Source organism: Coffea arabica, chromosome 6c, assembly GCF_036785885.1.
Source record: "Coffea arabica cultivar ET-39 chromosome 6c, Coffea Arabica ET-39 HiFi, whole genome shotgun sequence".
In the NCBI taxonomy this organism is placed as follows: domain Eukaryota; kingdom Viridiplantae; phylum Streptophyta; class Magnoliopsida; order Gentianales; family Rubiaceae; genus Coffea; species Coffea arabica.
This window is the reverse complement of record NC_092320.1, coordinates 37264517-37284493: the sequence shown is the minus strand read 5'-3', so window position 1 is coordinate 37284493 and position 19977 is coordinate 37264517.

The following is a 19977-nucleotide window of genomic DNA, read 5'->3' as shown; positions in this document are numbered from 1 at the left end:
ATGTTCCTTTAGATTCAAAATAAAACATTTACAACCAAATACTTTGAAATAACCAACGGTAGGTTTCTTATCAAAAATCAGCTCATAAGGAGTTTTCTTTAAAATAGGTCTCAAGAGTATTCTATTCATCACATAACATGCAGTGTTTACCGCTTCAGCCCACAGATATTTAGGCAACCTACATTCATTCAACATAGTTCTAGCAGTCTCTTGGAGAGTCCTGTTTTTCCTTTCTACAACACCATTTTGCTGTGGAGTCCTTGCAATAGAAAACTCATGTGTTATACCATTATGATCACAAAATTCTGGAAAACCACAATACTTGAATTCCGTCCCATTATCACTTCTAATCCTAACAATTTTTAACCCAAGCAGATTTTGCACTTTAGCAAACATTGAAGTAAAATTTTTGAAGGCATCATCTTTATGAGCAAGAAATATCACCCAAGTGTATCTAGAATAATCATCAACAATTACAAAACAATATTTCTTACCTCCCAAGCTAGTGATTTGAGTGGGACCAAATAAATCAAGATGCAAGAGTTCCAAAGGTTTTGAAGTAGATACACACATTTTTGGTTTAAAAGAAATTTTTGTTTGCTTCCCAAATTGACATGCATCACATATTTTGTCCTTATCAAAACTGATTTTTGGCAAGCCTCTAACCAACTCCTTTTTCGAAATTTCCTTTAGTAAATCCATGTTAAAATGACAAAGTCTTCTATGCCATAACCAAGGATCTTCATTTGAAGCTTTAAGACATTTTAAGTTAGAAGAATCAACTTTATCAAGAATCACAATATATATGTCATTAAACCTCTTCCCTTTGAACACAACATTATATTTGGAATCAAGTACAATGCATTCATGCTTTTTAAACAACACATACAAGTCTTTATCACACGATTGACTAACACTAAGCAAGTTATAACCTAAGTTATCAACCAAGAGCACATTATGAACAAAAGTTTCACCATCCTTACCAACATCACCTATTCCAATTGTCTTAGCTTTCACATCATCACCAAATGTTACCTTTCCACTTGATTTTGATTTCAGCTTTATGAACAAGGAAGGATCACCGGTCATGTGCCTTGAGCAACCGCTATCAATGAACCATTTGGACTTGTTTGAGCATTTTTCCTGAAAAGAAAAGGTGTTTGGTACCCTTTTTAATTTTTGGGTCCATAATAGTTAGCATTGTATCTAACTAACCACATGCACTTCATCCCTTTGTTCAGATTTCTTTTCACATAGCAATTACCTTTCAAATGCCCTCTTTGACAACAAAAACCACACATAATGGAAGAGTCCTTAACATGTACTGGTTTGATATATCTCAATCCACCTCTTCTATATGTTGTGAAACCATGTGCAATTTTGTTGTGTGCAAATGTTCTTTGAAAAGTAGTAGGATGGGTAAATAACATGTTCCTTTTGCTAAGCTCCTGCTTTCTTGCTTTCAAAGTCTCATCCAAGTTGTCCATTCTTTCTTTCAAATCACCCTGTGTTTCCTTCAGCATTTCACAAATATTTGTCTTTCTATCAAGCTCATTTTGAACATTACATCCGGCTCTTACAAGACTTTCATTGTCAGTCTTTAGTTGTTTATTTTGTTGAAAAAGATTTGCATTTTCTTGAATGAGAAAAGCCATTTTCTGTTTTAACTGCTTGTTTTTATCATAAGATTCCTTCAAGGCATTATGCAGTTTTTCAACAAAGGATTCAAGATCATCATCTTCATCATCATCACTTTCAGATTGAGAGTGTGTGGAAGTTACTTCATTATTTCCAATAGCCATGAAGGCCATTTGAGCTGATTCTTCCTCTTCTTCAACTTCCCCTTCGGAGTTGCATTCATTCCAAGTAATCTGAAAGTTGTTGAATCTTGGCTTCCGATCAGCTTTTCCATCTTTCATCTTCTTCATGGGGCATTCGTTTGCATAGTGTCCAGGCTGTCCACATTCGAAGCATTTGTCCAACTGTTTCTTGTTGAAATCTTGTTTTCCTTTGTACTTTGTGATAGATGGCTGATTCTGGAATTGATTGCTAGGTCCTCCCCTTCTAAACTTTCTTTTATTCAAGATTCTCTTGAAGCCTCTGGTGATGAGAGCAAGATCATTATCATCACCATCTGAGTCTTCATCATCCAAGTGAGCTGTATCATCTTCACCTTGAGTAGTCTTTAGAGCAATGTTTCTCTTTGCTCTAGCATCCTCTTCCTCCTGCACTTTAGATTTCAGTTTCAACTCATAAGAGGTTAGTGAGTTAATGATAGATTCAATAGGCACAGAACTTAAATCCTTAGCCTCCTCTGTTGCAGTCACTTTATTTTCCCATTCTTTGCCCAAAGCATTGAGAATTTTCCTGTTCTTCTCTCCCAAGGTGTACTCTTTGCCCAACGCCTCGAGATCTTTGATCAAGTCAGTGAACCTGCAATACATTTTGTCAATATCCTCAAGAGGTTCAATTTTAAATGATTCATATTTCGTGACCAAGATGGCTTTTTTCTGTTCTTTCACATTGTCACCACCCTCATGGATTTCTCTTAGTTTATCCCACATTTCTTTAGCCGATTTGCAGCCTTTTACTCTGATTGATTCATTTGAATCTAGGGCACTATAAATAACATTCATGGCCTTGGCATTCAATGTGAGGTTAGTCCTATCTTAAGCATTCATTTCAGCTCTTGTTTTTGGCCGAAGCAACCCTGTATCTGCATCAAGAAAGTCAGCTTCATGCGGTCCTTCACTCACAATAAATCATAGTTCAATATCAATAGATTGCAAAAAGATAATCATCCGTTCTTTCCAGCTAACATAGTTAGAGCCACTGAACATGGGAGGCCTAGTAACAGATTGCCCCTCAACAAACATAGCATGACTGGTTGTCATCTTTACTCCAAGCCGTTAGAGCTTAATCTCAAGGAGACCAAGCTCTGATACCAATTGTAAGTCCCAAAGACAACCAAGAGGGGGGGTGAATTGGGTTGATTAAAATCTTAACCAAATTTATTCAATTTTTCTATAATAAAAATTGACCTTCTTTTCAAGTAATGATCAACCAAGTAGATTTGAAGATAGGAGCAATATTGATCAGAAAAACAAGTATAGATAAGCAATGAGAATTTTAATTAAACAAAAAGTAAAATAGGAAATCAAACCAATTGTCTACCAAGCTTTCCTCAAACTTGAAGACCAATCACAAGGTTGAGCAACTTCTCTTTGATGAAAGATGATCAACTAGATGTACAATGGAGGGAGCACTTCCTCCTTGCCCTAAGCCTCACTTAGTCAAGCTAAGAAGTTTTACAATCACTCAGATAACCCTCAACAAAGCTACACTAAAGAAACTTTCAACCACAAGAGAAAAGCTCTCCAGAAATTCACACCACTTTAAAACAAATCTTGCTTTGGAGACTATTTTCTAGCTAAAATATCTCTTGAGATCTTGTAAACAAAGTGTGCAAAAGTCCCTGCTTGGTTCTGACCGGTTTGATTTTAAAGGGAACCAGAAATGGGGTTCATCAATGCTTCCAACGGATAGAAGGCAGCTGAAGAGTCAACTAGCCGTTGGAGCTGTCGGACGTCCGACGAACAAAACATCGACCGAACCAGTCGTCCGAAAACAGCCAAGTTTGACGTTCGGACGTCCGATGAGTGTTTATCGTCCGATAGTACAGCGTCCGAGCTTAGGCAGAGAGTTGGCAAGTCAATTTGGAATTTCTCGGACGTCCGATGCGGTTGATGTGCGTCCGAGGTGTGCGTCCGAACCTTGTAAGTCCCAAAGACAACCAAGAGGGGGGGTGAATTGGGTTGATTAAAATCTTAACCAAATTTATTCAATTTTTCTATAATAAAAATTGACCTTCTTTTCAAGTAATGATCAACCAAGTAGATTTGAAGATAGGAGCAATATTGATCAGAAAAACAAGTATAGATAAGCAATGAGAATTTTAATTAAACAAAAAGTAAAATAGGAAATCAAACCAATTGTCTACCAAGCTTTCCTCAAACTTGAAGACCAATCACAAGGTTGAGCAACTTTTCTTTGATGAAAGATGATCAACTAGATGTACAATGGAGGGAGCACTTCCTCCTTGCCCTAAGCCTCACTTAGTCAAGTTAAGAAGTTTTACAATCACTCAGATAACCCTCAACAAAGCTACACTAAAGAAACTTTCAACCACAAGAGAAAAGCTCTCCAGAAATTCACACCACTTTAAAACAAATCTTGCTTTGGAGACTATTTTCTAGCTAAAATATCTCTTGAGATCTTGTAAACAAAGTGTGCAAAAGTCCCTGCTTGGTTCTGACCAGTTTGATTTTAAAGGGAACCAGAAATGGGCTTCATCAATGCTTCCAACGGATAGAAGGCAGCTGAAGAGTCAACTAGCCGTTGGAGCTGTCGGACGTCCGACGAACAAAACATCGTCCGAACCAATCGTCCGAAAACAGCCAAGTTTGACGTTCGGACGTCCGATGAGTGTTTATCGTCCGACAGTACAGCGTCCGAGCTTAGGCAGAGAGTTGGCAAGTCAATTTGGAATTTCTCAGACGTCCGATGCGGTTGATGTGCGTCCGAGGTGTGCGTCCGAACCTTCCGGACGTCCGATGGCTCTTTATGAGCGTCCGACATAGCTTCCTTCATGATGTTCTTTCTTCTTTCGGACGTCCGACAGATTCCTTTTGGCCGTCCGACATGAGTGTCCTGTTTCCTTTTTGATGTTCTTTCTCCTTTCGGACGTCCGACAGTTTCCTTTCGGCCGTCCGACCTGTTTGTCCTGTTTTTGCTTCTCCTTTTGGTTGTTTTGCATTTCATGACACATTCGAACCTGATTCTAAACACAAACACTTATATTTGAAGAAAGTTAGATAAACATTTCAAAGTACCAAGAATAACACACTTGACGTACTAACAAGACAGTATCTTTGATTGGAACAAAACAATGACTAAATTTATTCATATTATTTCAATCTTGTTTGCCACATCCAAAGCATCGTAGACTGAAGTCAATTAAACATATGCTTTCTTTGTTTCATCAGGCCTGATCAAAGTGTTCACTTTCTTGGTCTGTATAAACGAACTTTTGTGATCATCAAAACCAAGAATAACACAACTCGACAGGCCCACAATTAAAAAATGAAATTATGCGAGTTTTGGCAATACTTCATACAAAGAAAAGTTCGAAACTTTCTTTTTTTTTTTTTGCTGCAAATTCACATGAAATCTCGATAGACACAACCTATATCCAGCTTTGGAACTACCATAATTAAAAACAACAGGCGACATATCTTGATCAATGCAATTGGCGGAAGAAAATACATACATAAGCTCTACACAAAACTCGAACAGCTTTTGCCATAAAACTTTCAACAAGATTCGCAGCTTTTCAGCAAATTTCTGCTGCATATTTGCAGCACTAAAATACACGGATGAATTACTCTAACATGAACAACCCATTGTTTATTACCCAAAATCACAGACATTGTCAATCATCCCTTTTGACATTACTCAAACATGGCTGCCTATCTTTATCAGAAACTAACCTTCTAACAAGAACATCACTACCCAAAACTGGTAAACAAAAAAAATTCCAGGGCAAGAACATGCAAATCTGGTTTGACCGATAGCAAAGAAAGAAAAAAATGCAGCAAAAATCTTTCTACAACTTCGTACCACCTGCTACAAAGTTGCAGCTTATCAAAACACAATCAAATCTCCTGCCGAAAACTTCAAAAACAAGTTCACAAGACGAGAACCTAAGACCCGAACACACTCAGAGTAAACATCTCTCCAAGTTCACGGATGGAAACAAGATGACACCTTTTTTTTTTTGGGTTTGTTCATTCAAGCACAATAGAATCAGCCACGAATATTAAACAAGAGCACAGCTAAACGCAAACCCTTTCTCCAAAACCCAGCCAGATTTACAGACAGGATTCGCATGGAGGACGCAATCAAGTGTAAAAGCCAAGACTTTCAGCATTCTAACATGACCCAACAATCTTATAAACAAATCCAGAGTGAAAACGTTACCTGTAACAGCCCCACCTTCCCCTAAGGCGAACCAAAGAGGTTAGCGGACTGCCTGCCCAACTCTCGCCAGGACTAACGGTGCAGTATAAAGCGATCTATCACGTTCTGAAACTTATAATGCGCGCAAACAAGGCAAAAGGGCAAAATAACCCAAAATAAAAGAAATGAAATCCAGAGTCGGCCATGAATAGTAACCGACCCGTCCGAAACCCAACCAAACATCGAAATACATATACAACATAACATTAACCATTTACAAGCCACAATGGCATTTAAAAGTGATACAAAAGTCACTACATATGTGGGTTGCCAAAACAAAAGTGAAAACGGCCCTAATGATACATTCAGGGTCCCATTTTATATACAATACAAAAGAGGCATTCATCTAGTTCATTCGGCAACCATTTAACAAAATTCATTCCAAAAGAGTCATATTCCTGTAAGGAAAACAAAAGAAACGGGGTGAGCTAAATGCCCAGTGAGAATACAACCACCATAGCAACTAAGATCATATAAGTATAACCATTCAGTTCAAGTATGCAAATAAGAAGTAAATCAAATCAGTGAAAGGATACGGACGGCTCTCAAGAGCCCATTTCCACGCTTATTTCTTGATCCAACCTCATTGACCCTCCGTCAATGTTAAAGAATAACCAACCGTAGACAACTCTTTACTTCCATTCCTTCCACCCAACATTCCCCAACCGGGCCCGCACTCCATTCAGTCATTTTGGTAATACTCGAGTTTACCGGAATCAAGAGTCTCATTACTACAAGATTCCCCAGTACAGTCCCCGTGGCATGTCAATTATCACGACCAAGCCCTCGCCGGCTCGATCCAATTGACTACCTAACGGAGTTGAGCTCAATGATACAGTAAGGTCGTTGGACATTCGTCCAAACAACACCAAATCAGTTTCCATGAAATGGAATGCAATAACTCATATATCAAGTTCAGTAAGACAGTGAAACAGTAGACAATCAGTGATACTATCAAAAGGGGTGAGGGCGGTCAAGTACACCCTCACCTTAATCAATTACAATATCCAAATAAGCCTTCAAGGCAACACAACCACATATAGCAAAGCCACATTAGAACATTTAAGTGAGTAGTATACTCACCAATCACGTAAGTGATACTTCATGCACCGCCGTTAAACGAACGTCGTGCACCAACATCACTTCCTAGAACATGCAAACAAATGCAATGAGACTCGATAATGAGTCATATAGCCATACCAATTATAACCCTAATAGGGTTTGTAAGTCCCAAAGACAACCAAGAGGGGGGGTGAATTGGGTTGATTAAAATCCTAACCAAATTTATGCACTTTTCCTTTAATTAAAATTTACCTTCTTTTCTAGTAATGATTAGCCAAGTAGATTAGAAGACAGGAGCAATATTGATCAGAAAAACAAGTATAGAAAAGCAATGAGAATTTTATTAAACAGAAAAGTAAAATAGGGAATCAAACCAGGTGTCTACCAAGCTATCCTCAAACTTGAAGACCAAACACTAGGAAGAGCAACTTCTCTTTGATGAAAGAAGATCGACTAGATGTACAATGGAGGGAGCACTTCCTCCTTGCCCTAAGCCTTACTTAGTCAAGCTAAGAAGTTTTACAATCACTCAGAAAACCCTCAACAAAGCTACACTAAAGATCCTTTCAACCACAAAAGAAATGCTCAACAGAAATTCACACCACTTTAATACAAATCTGCTTTGGAGACTATTTTCTAGCTAAAATATCTCTTGAGAACTTGTAAACAAAGTGAGCAAAAGTCCCTGCTTGGTTCTAACCAGTTTGATTTTAAAGGGAACCAGAAATGGGCTTCATCAATGCTTCCAACGGATAGAAGGCAGCTGAAGAGTCAACTAGCCGTTGGAGCTGTCGGACGTCCGACGAACAAATCATCGTCCGAACCAATCGTCCGAAAACAGCAAGTTTGACGTTTGGACGTCCGATGAGTGTTTATCGTCCGACAGTACAGCGTCCGAGCTTAGGCCGAGAGTTGGCAAGTTAATTTGGAATTTCTCGGACGTCCGATGCGGTTGATGTGCGTCCGAGGTGTGCGTCCGAACCTTCCGGACGTCCGATGGCTCTTTATGAGCGTCCGACATAGCTTCCTTCTTGATGTTCTTACTTCTTTCGGACGTCCGACAGATTCCTTTCGGCCGTCCGACATGAGTGTCCTGTTTCCTTTTTGATGTTCTTTCTCCTTTCGGACGTCCGACAGTTTCCTTTCGGCCGTCCGACCTGTTTGTCCTATTTTTGCTTCTCCTTTTGATTGTTTTGCATTTCATGACACATTCGAACCTGATTCTAAACACAAACACTCATATTTGAAGAAAGTTAGATAAACATTTCAAAGTACCAAGAATAACACACTTGACGTACTAACAAGACAGTATCTTTGATTGGAACAAAACAATGACTAAATTCATTCATATTATTTCAATGTTGTTTGCCACATCCAAAGCATCGTAGACTGAAGTCAATTAAACATATGCTTTCTTTGTTTCATCAGGACTGATCAAAGTGTTCACTTTCTTGGTCTGTATAAACAAACTTTTGTGATCATCAAAACCAAGAATAACAGGGTTTCATATGCATAAATAAGCATCATAGGTAACCAGAAATTAAGAAATGGCATTAGCTTAGGCCTTAACAAAAAACAGTTTTCGTCATACTTTTGCGGTAATGGCACAAAATGCGCTACGCTTATCGGATGAGGGCGTAAGACCCACCATCTCGAAGCTAAAAGACAGGGATACAACAATGTAGAAGGCCACTCAGTCCAAATTGTAATAGCCCCACCTCTCCCTCAGGCGAACCAAAGGGTTCGGCGGGCCGCCTGCCCAACTCTCGCCGGGACTCAGTCGTTCACTACAGTCCTCAATTAAATTACAATATAAAAATCAAATATCCATCAAACTTTCGAAGAATTACATATCACAAACCCGCTCAAGTCCAAACGTTCATACAATCCCTAATAACAACTATTACACAAGATGAAATCCAAAACTCAAACCATACATGAGATAATCCATCCGGTCACATGAATACGTGCTACAAGCACTTCCTTCGTCTCGAGCCCTGTGGAGGGAAATAAAACATTTTTGGGGGTGAGCTAAAAGCTCAGCGAGTAACCATTAAAATCAGTAATCAATTCAGTTTCACAGTCGTTCATTTCAGTGATGTCATGATTTCAAGATCAAATGTACACTTATTGCTCTCGTGAGCCAGCGAAATCGTTGTACTTAAACACCCAACGCTCCAAACAAACATTTAACAGTAAACAGTCAGTGGGGAGCCATTTGCTCCAGACGAACAATACACAGAGGTGGAGACGTTGGTGTTCAGCACACGAATTCCAAACACTCATTTAAGCCAAAACATGTCATGGGCCACATGCAAGCACTCATGATATGCAATCAAGTAAATAGTGCAAGAAACGGTTCATAAGAAGCTTTAACAATAGTTTGGGGTCACTCACCTCCACGGCTCAGAAACCATCCATCATGTATCATTGCCTTGCTCAACTCCAAGCCTTAGATCACAAACCCAATGCAAACAAGTCCCTTCAAAGTTCGGACAGCACTTCCCCTACATTTGCTAACTTTTCCAGCCATCATGGCTTCATTATTACTCCAGCCAGTCCCAAAGTCACACAAATAAGTTCATCTAATATCCATTCAGCAAGATCCAAGTAGTACAAAGACAAGTAAAGCTAGGGAAAAGTCCGGAAATGAAGGTTAAGCTCAAAACCAGAAAAACAGTTTTGACGTCATAATGCGGTAATGGCACAACTCTCACTACAATTATCGGTTGGGGGTGTAAGACCCACCGTTTCGAAGCTATGAAACAGGGCTACAACAATGTAGAAGGTCACTCAATCCAGTTCCTAGCCCAACTAGGTCAAAAATGCCAAACACTAAACCAGAATCACCAAAACAGGTTTGCAAAACACAAAAAACTGTAATCAGTATATCTCAGTCCATACAAGTCCAAATGCCGAAATTCCAAAGGCATATGTTAGCTGAGACACTCAGCTACATTTCATCAGAAGACACCAACTCCAGAATCCAAACCAATTCCAGTCAAAATGGCCAATTACTATCGAAGTTTTCGCATTCTGTCCAAAGCAGAACAGCTACAGTAATTTCGTCATAACTCATTCTACATTAATCCAAATGACCTGAAATTTTACAGGCATCTCCATCACATCAATACCAACAACTTTCATGTTTTGAGCAAAGTCTAATTCGGCCTCTAAACCAGTGATCTAAAATCGGACAGAATTGGGATTTAAGAACCCTAACTTTTCAATTTTCACACCAAATCCAAAATTGATTGCATTTTCCTATCCAATACACCTCATAGAGTCATTATCAACCATTACAATTCATCATACAAGGCCACAACATCCCATTCATATTAAACCAGAAAAATTCCCAATAAAATAAAAACTTCTCCAAAACTCCTCAAATCAAGAAACAAATCATATATTTCAACACCCATGCCACCATTAAGCACAAAATAACCATCATTAGCTATAGGGGAGAGGTTGAAGCATCACTTACCAAGAAACAAGAGAGAGGAGGATGTTGGACACCTTAAACCTTCAAACAAAGTTCACCAAACAACTTACTAGCTCTAGAAGGAAGAATTTTATGGAGTGAAATGGATGGAAGCAAATGTTTTTGGTTGATTTGCACCAAGTAGAAGCTTGAAAATTGAAGAAATCTCCTTCCTTTCTTGCTCAAGGTGGCCGGCCAACAAGGAGAGAAAAATTGTGATTTTTTGGTGAATTTTGGATATTTAATCCTTTGGTCAAATAAGTCAAGACAATGAATAGTAATTCTTAAAAGTTCAACCAATAAGAAAGTGACATGTGTCACTCTATTAAATGCATCCTTATCATTCTTTTCTCTCTCACATCAATCACTTCACACACCCTACTTATCTCTTAATACCCGATAAACTTTTAACAGTATCCGAAACTTAACCTTATTGGCCGAATTTTTCCGAACTTTTCGCACTAGTGGGTCCCACGTCCAATATTTATTCTTAATTTTCTAAAAACTCACCAATGCTAGAAAAATCATCTTAAAACTATAATTGCTCATAAATCCACCCAGATAATATTTCTAAGCCAGAAATGCAAAAATTATGCAATTAAAGGAACTAAAACCCTAGGAAAATATTAGGGTTTTTACGGGTTCTCACATTCTTTTTTTTTTTCGGGGCGTCACACAAATCCTAGCACAACTAGGTCAAAAATGCAGATTACCAAACCAGAACCGCAATTGCAGGTTCCCAAATCGCACTATGCTGTAATTAGTATATTTCAGTCTACACAAGTCCAAATGCATTGATTCCAAAGGCATATGATAGCTAAGACATCCAGCTACATTTCATCAGAAGATACCAACAACAAAATCCAAACCAATTCCAGTCAAAATGGCCAATTACTAGTGCAGTTTTCGCATTCTGATCAACCCAGAACAGCAACAGTAAAATCGACATATCTCACTCTACACTAATCCAAATGACCTGAACTTTTGCAGGCACTTCAAACTCATCAATACCTACAACTTTCATGTTTTGGGTAAAGTCCAATTCGGCCTCTAACCCTATGATCCAAAACCGGACAAAATTAGGGGTTTCGAAACCCTAACTTTTCATTTTTCAATCCAAATCCAAAATTGGTTGCAATTATCAATAATTCACACCTACTAGTGTCATTATAGGCCATTGCCAACCATCATAAACAACCGCACCATCATAATCCAATTAAACCAGAAAAATCATCAATAAAATAAAAACTTCACCAAATCACTTCAAACCAAGATAAAAACCAGAAATTTCAGCACTTTAATCACTAATAAGCATCACTTAAGCTTCATAAGGTATAGGAGGGTAGTCAATCACCACTTACCAAGTAAACAAGAGAGAGGAAGATGTTGGACACCTTAAGTTCTCCAAAAAGCTTCACCAAAACACTCACTAACACCAAGTGGAAGGATTTTATGGAGTAAAAACTAATTTAAGCAAGTAGTTTGGATGATTTGAGCTAGGAATTTGCCAAGATGTTGAAGAGTTTTGTCTTTCTTCTTGCTAGAGAGGGCCGGCCATCAAGGGGAAAGAAAATGGTGATTTTTTGTGAAATTTTTAGATATTTAACCAATTTTGGTCAAAAGTCAAAAAAGGTGAATAGTGTTCTTAAGTCAAAACCAATCACCAAGCGACACGTGGCACTTCATAAATGCACTCCTATCCTTTTCCTTTCCTCTCACATCATTCAAATCTCACTCTCTACTTATCTCTTAACACCCGATAAATTTCACACAGTATCCGAAACTTAACCTTATTGGCCGAACTTTTCGCACTAGTGGGTCCCACGTCCAATATATATTCTTAATTTTTCAAAAACTCTCCAATACTAGAAAAATCATCTAAAAACTATAATTACTCATAAAAATTCCTCAGGAAAAATTTCCTAAACCAGGAAATGCAGAAAACATGCTATTAAAGGAAATAAAACCCTCGGAAAAGATTAGGGTTTTTTTACGGGTTCTCACATTACCTTTAGTTCTTGACCGAAGCTTGATGTACTCCAAAAGATGAAGTCTTTGTTCTCCGTCTCTCCCACAGCCGCTCCTCTTGATCCTTTTCCTTTGCTCCAACGAAACCAAACCCTTCCTTCCTTTCTTTGCTGCCCAGATTTTTTCGGGAGCCCTCGCTCTCTTCAGTTTTTTTACTTAGTTATCCAACCGCCCTCTTTCTCTCCCTCTTTCCTCTCTGTTTTCTCCAACTATCTCTCTACCGTGCTTCTCTCTCGTCCCAGATTTCTAGCTATCTTCAGCAGTTGTTTTCTCTGTTTTCTCTTGCTTTTTTTGTTTTCTCCTAAACTTCACCCATTCTGTACCCTCTCAACCTCTCTCACTCTTATCTCTATCCGCCGCCCCCCTCTTGCTCTCATCCTTTTCTTTTTATATGGGAGAAAAACCAACCCTAAACCCTTAACCATCCTTTCTATATTTGCAGCCAAAGGCAGCCCGAACCTTTCTTTACAAGCTGCGTTTTTACGCAGCTTGCTGTCGCATATTCCCCTTTTTTTTTTAGATTAATTAAAACAAATTTGATAATAAAAATAAATAACAAAAATAATTTAATTAACATTGGATAAAAGTAAATAAACTAGAAACAACAAAGTGCAAACTCCATTTTCTTTTCTTTTTTCTTTTCCTTTTTCACCGTTTTTCTTCTTTTCCTTTTTTTTCAAAATAACTTAACAAAAATAAATAAAAATGCCAAAAGATTGAATTAAAAAAAAGAAATAAACATATTTTGTGAACAATTTGTCTTTTTTTCTTTTTTCTTTTTCTTTCTTTTTCTTTTTGAATTAGTAGATAAAATAAATGTTCGTAAACTAATTAAAATAAGAGACACGAAATAGGAATTAACTAAAATAAACCTAAAATTGAAACAAATAAATCTCAAATTAAACTAATTAAATAAATAAAAATCAAAACCAAAATTTTGGTGTCTACATGCGTTGCATGTTGGATATGACTAATGGATATGAAAAAGAAATGCAATCCTAAATCTAAAATGTCTCTTACGAGTCTTTTTGGTCCCAACTACATGAGTTGTGATGGCCAATAAGGAAAGTCCTCATAGAGGTCGCGAATGATGCAAATTAAGACTCAAGTATGAGTGCAAGTGTGAAACTGTAAGAAAACGTGCATGTGTGCAAATGTAAGAAAAGTGCATGTGTGCCAATTGAGAAAATAAAGGTGCTTGTGTGCTAGTGGATGAAAATATAATAGTAGATACATATAAGTGCAATTGGGTGCAATTTGTGAGGTAGAAAATAAATGATAAAAGAAGAAAAATGTACAAACATGGCATGTGGATTGAGAAAAATATAAGTTGTGAGAAAATGTGGATAAAAGAGTGAGGAAGTGATATGGTAAGAATGAGAGTGCATGAACCTAGAGGAGTGCATCAAGTCGGGTACGGGAATGACTCCTAATTTCACGATTTTAATTTTCCCTTTGATTAGAAGGAAGAACTAGCGTGCTAAGGCTATTTTGTAGCCACACTCGCTCGTTTCCCTTACCGAAAGGGGACTCTCAAGAAAATGTACCCTATAACTAGCATGAGGATGCAAAAGCCTAAAATGAAGGGGAAAGGATTGGAGGAGCATGTCAAATGCTAGAAAACTAAGAAAAATGCATGAAATGTAGTGAAACATGCAAGTATGTACCAACGAGAGGGGACGGCCTATTGGGTCTAGCGTTGGACTAGCCCATATCTATGAATTCCTACTAGCGTTGGACTAGTGGAAAACGGGACCATGAGCCACAACTAGCGTTGGACTAGTGTGGTGACGTGCATTCATCCATCATATTCATCTACGACTATAGAAAGCAAGTAGACATGCAAATCATCTATAAACACGTAGCACATAACACTTAGCATGCTCGACTAAATGCAAGAGCCTAAGAAAGCAAATTAACACATAGCAACAAAAGCAAGCAATGAACCTATTACATTTGCTAACTAAAACAAAAGGGGAAGGGGAAAAATGGACAAAATTGCTCTCCAAGCCCTATCTGTTACAAGCCAAGAGGTGTACACATACCCCATGAATAAATAAAAGAATGACTTAATAAAAGCGAAAGTAAATGAAATAAATGAAATGAATTAAGGAAAAGCAAGGAAAGCAAGTAGACATGCAATTCTCACTTAGCACGTTGGATCACATAGGGGAGAGACAAAAAAAGATAAAAGAAATTATACCTCCCTTGGAATGGTGTCCAAATGAAAGAAAAATGGCTTCAAAACAATAAAAAGGGTCAAGGCACCTCAAATAGTAAAGTATAACAAAGTCACCAAATCCCTCTCAATTTGTAACTTAATTGAAATCAAATAATGCATAGTTTCCAAGAAAGGGACCCACCAAGGACCCAATTGCAAGCATTAATCAACCATTCAAACCCAATTAAACATTTTAGGCGCTTCAAAGGTCCAAGAGTAAAGAAAGGGTTAAGACATCATTTTTACTGAGAAAATTAAAGAAAATATGCAAACACAAGCTCACTTGGTCATAAAAACCTTAAAATTGTGAATTAGGTGCATTTTAGACAAAGCATGATGGCTAATTGAAGCAAAGTTGCAAAAATTAAAGCTGCCAAGGACCAAATTGATGAAATTATTCAATTAATTGGGCCCTAGTTGAGTTATCCAAGAAACAAGGGACTAGACTGCAATTTTTAGAATATTTTCATGCAGATTTTCATGCAAAACACGCAGAATGCTTCCTTTCTCATTGCTGGTTTCTGCAAATTTCAGCTACAACTTTTCATCCATTTCATCATGCAAACGAATTCACCAAACCAAGATTTTAACTATCAATTATCAACTAAATCAAACACAAGATTTAAATGTACAAACAAAGTGATGAAACCAACTTGTAAGCTGTTGCCGAATGAAACATGAAACTAATGCAGTAAAATAACGTGAGAAAAGCTTCTGCAATTTTTCTTATTCAGCCATCAGCAACTAAATAGAACCCAAACACACAACTTGTTTCTCCAGTTCAGATTTCAAACCCAAACACAAGGCTTTAAATTAGGCAGCAAACCATCATCCAAACAAACAGAAAACTTAGCAAGATCCAGTGCAAAAAAAGAAATGCATTCGACAAGTTGAAAGATCTGGAAACATATGAAACTGGTTCGGCAAGTCCTGGTTTGTTCATTTTTAGCAATTATCTGGTCATAGTTCAAGTGTTGGAGACCCAAACATGCAAACTCCAGCACCAAACTTCCACTCCCCCCTTCCCATACAAGATTAAATAGTAATTTTGGTGCAGAAACCCAGTGAGCAGTCGTTTGAGAAGAAAACAACTAAGAAAATGCAGCAGCCTTTGTTCTGCTGCAAATTTTGTAGCTCAAACACAAACAGATATTTTGACACAAAAACTCAAAGAAACCCAGCAACCAAACTGACACAAACCCCCAAGCTTCTGTCCTCCAAACCCAGGCCAAATTCTTGACTTTATGAACTCAAGATAAACTGCTCAACCCAGCAAGAGGATACCATCGAGTAAACATGGAAACAGTAGGTGGAAAAAACAGAATTTCTGTATGAATGGCAGTCGCCACACCATGAAACCGAAAGGGACCAAAGTTTCGTTCGAAACAAAAACCCATGTAAACACCACTCATTCTCATGGCAACAGCAATTTGACATCTACACACACACAAATGTCTTATGCAGCAATTTCAATCAAAGCTAAGTCTCCTTGTACGAAGAAGAAAAGAAAACTCAGACAAGCTTCACAATAGACAAAAGCCACCGTAATTATTTCAACCCATCTAAAATCACACGACCCTCATAACATTTCCCATTTCCAGAGGATCTAGCCATGTCGCTAATCACAGAAAATGCAGAAAAGAAAGGAACTTGTGGCAAACAAAAACTAGATTCATCGAAAGTTGCTGCCTTTTTAGCCAAACCATTTAATCATTAAACATCTACTTGTCCTAAAGCTTTGAAATACACATGAACTTCTCAAAAAGCATCAGAAACTACAGAAAGATGAACTAACAGGTGCATGCGCAAGGAAATAACAAGACGGGTGTGATGAACTCAAGCCTTCATGAAACAAAACTGAATTTACCTCAGGACAAACACGCTGTTTCTAGGGACGAAGATCCACGAAATATTTTTGTTTTTGCTCTGATGAAGTAGCTCCTCCTTTCCAGCTCTCGATTATTCTTTGTTTCTTCCTTCTAAACCCTCACGGCTGAACTGCTTGCCCCAAAGCCCGTAACTTTCATTGCCTTACACAGCCGAACCATTTCTTGCTTTTCTCCGCTCTTTCTCGTTCTTTTCTCTCACTGAAGTTCTCTCTTCCTCTGATTTTCTCTCCTCTCTCTGCCCAGAAACTCTCGCCGTTCTCTCCTCTCTCATCCAGCCGTTCTCTCCTTTTCCACACCTTTTCAGCCGTCAACCCTCAATCCTTCCTCTAAACCATCACCTCTTTTCTGTATCCCTTTTTCTCTTGTCGTCAACCTGGATCCCTTCTCCTTTTCTCCCTTTCTTTTTGTTGCTTTCTAAAAACCTCTCCCCCCTTTGGCTGCGGCTTAATTCCAGCTTTTATATCAAGTTCACAACCCTAAAACCCTGCTCTCAATGGCTAGCAATCAATCTCCTCTCAAAACCTTTTCTTGGCCATCCGATGGCCTCTGTAATGAAACAGTTTTTTTTTAAATAATAATTTAATAAAACTAAAAATAATATTCAGCAAAGAAAAACAAACAATAAAATTGGATAAAATGAACAAAATGAGGAATAAAAGACAACAAAGCTAAGATTTTTCTTTTTCTTTTCTTTCTTTTTCCTCTTTTCCCTTTTCTTCTTTTTTTTCTGAAATTTAGTATGAAAACCCAAAACGAACAATAAAATAAACTAGAACAAAATAAAAATAAAAATAAAAATAAAAATAAAATAAAACAAAAATAAAGAAAAACCCTAGATTTGAAACAAATAAAGTTAAGATTAAATTAATCAAACAAATCAAAAATTTGGTGTCTACAGTTTGCCCCTCTTTGTCTGAGTTTTGGAAAAACTTGAGGCAAAGAAATAGACACCAAATACTCACCTGCGTTATTTGGCTGTGAAAACGTCTCGAACGATAGACGCTTTAGAAATGGGGACTGACCCCTTTGACAAACTTTTGAAATGGGACTGACCCAAGCAAGAAAATTAAAAATCGGGACTGACCCGAACAGGAATTTAAATGGGACTGACTCGAACAGGAATTTAAAACGGGACTGACCCGAACAGGAATTTAAACGGGACTGCCCCGAACAGGAATTTAAAACGGGACGCACACTAGTGGGACTGACCCACGGCTATTGACAGTGCTAGTGAAATGCCTTGACAATCGGTCAGTGGGATCAAACCCGAGCCTGCCGTGACAAAATTTGATTGATTTTTGATTTTTTTTAATCAACTTTCCAAAGATAATTTGCCCCAGTATGATGAATTGGTCAGTGGGATTAAACCCGAGCTTGCCTCAGTTGCACAGAATCCAAGCCCAATCGAGATGTTGGTGGCATAAAGTCCAGGCCCAACGGGATCATTGAGATGTTGGCGGCACGAAATCCAGACCCAACGTGATGTTGTGGTGTTTGGGATGTTGGCGGCACGAAATCCAGGTCCAACGTGATTTTTGGAATGTTTGCGGCACGAAGTCCAGGCCCAAATTGCTATTTGGAATGTTGGCGGCACGAAGTCCAGGCCCAACGTGATTTTTGGAATGTTGGCGGCATGAAGTCCATGTGACGCCCCGAAAAAAATGAGTTTGAGAACCCGGAAATTTTCTAATTTTCTAGGGTTTATTTTTTTTAATCGCCCGCCTTTTCTACATTTTCTTGATTAGAAAAATTTCCCAGATAAAGTTTTGAGCAAAAATAGTTTTAAAATGATTTTTCTAGTATCGGTTAATTTTTGAGAAATTAAAAGCGTATTTTGGACGTGGGACCCGCTAGTGCGGTCCGAACTTTTAAAGGACTTGTTTGCATTGAGTTTGTGATCTAAGACTTGGATTTGAGCAAGGCAATGATATATGATGGATGGTTGCTGAGCCATGGAGGTGAGTGACCTCAAACTATTTCTGAAGTTATTTATGAACCGTTTCCTGCATTATTTACTTTTGAGCTGATTCCAAAGTTACTTTCGTACCGTTTTCTTGCATTATTTACCTTTAAACTGTTTCCAAAGTTACTTTTGAACTGTTTTCTTGCATATCATGCGTGCTTGCATGTGAGTGTTCCTTATTTGCTATATTTTCTTGACTTCACGACTTGTATTATTGATTGATAACGTGTTAAGTGCTTTGAATGATTTCCAAAACGAGCTTTCTAGGTGAGTGTGTACTTTATCGCACTCGACCTAAATAACTGTGCAATTTTCAAGGATTTAATTATTGAAATGCTAGTTGCGCATGAATGTAAGCCGTTTGGCTGAATTGGCCACTGCCCTTTGTTACCGATCGACTCGAGCCAGAAGCGGACTCGGTCGGGCGATATGGTGACCCTGGATGAATTTGGTATACTCGAGTATTACTTTGTAGTCCGGCTACGTCCGGATGGGTGGAGTCCGGCCAATGGTCGGATGGGTGGAGTCCGGTCAACGTCCGGAAAAGGGGATGAACGAACAAAAGGATGAACGAGGGATTCTACTTACAAAAAAAATGTATTTTCAAACGATTGGAGGAATAAGGGGAAATGTCAGGGGAACTAACGAACAAACGAATAGCTCCATGTGAGCCCGTATCCTTTTAATGAATGTTACTATCGCTTTCCATTGTAAATGTTCCTTGAATTATTGATACTCCATTTTAATGTATTGTAAATGTTGTAATTGTTTCTGGACTTATCATTTGATTTATGACATCATCGAAATGAACTATTGTGAAATCGATTTGATTACTGATTTTAATGGTTACTCGCTGAGCTTCTAACTCACCCCAAAAATATTTTATTCCCCTCCACAGGGCTCGTGGCGAAGGAAGGACTTGTAGTACTTGTTCACGTGACTGGATGGCATATATCTTGTATAATTTGGATTTGGAATCATTTTATGTATAGTTGAGAATCATTTCCGATTTGCTTATGACATGTAATTATTGGAGACTTGGATGTATGTTTGTGGACCATATGATGTATATTTGAGATTTATATTGTAATTCATTTGAGGATTGTAGTGATCGACTGAGTCCCGGCGAGAGCTGGGCAGGCGACCCCCCGAACCCTGGGGTACGCCCTAGGGGGAGGTGGGGCCGTCACAGTCCAGCCCAACTTGATCTTTGGAATGTAGGCGGCACAAAGTCCAGGTCCAACGTGATATTTGT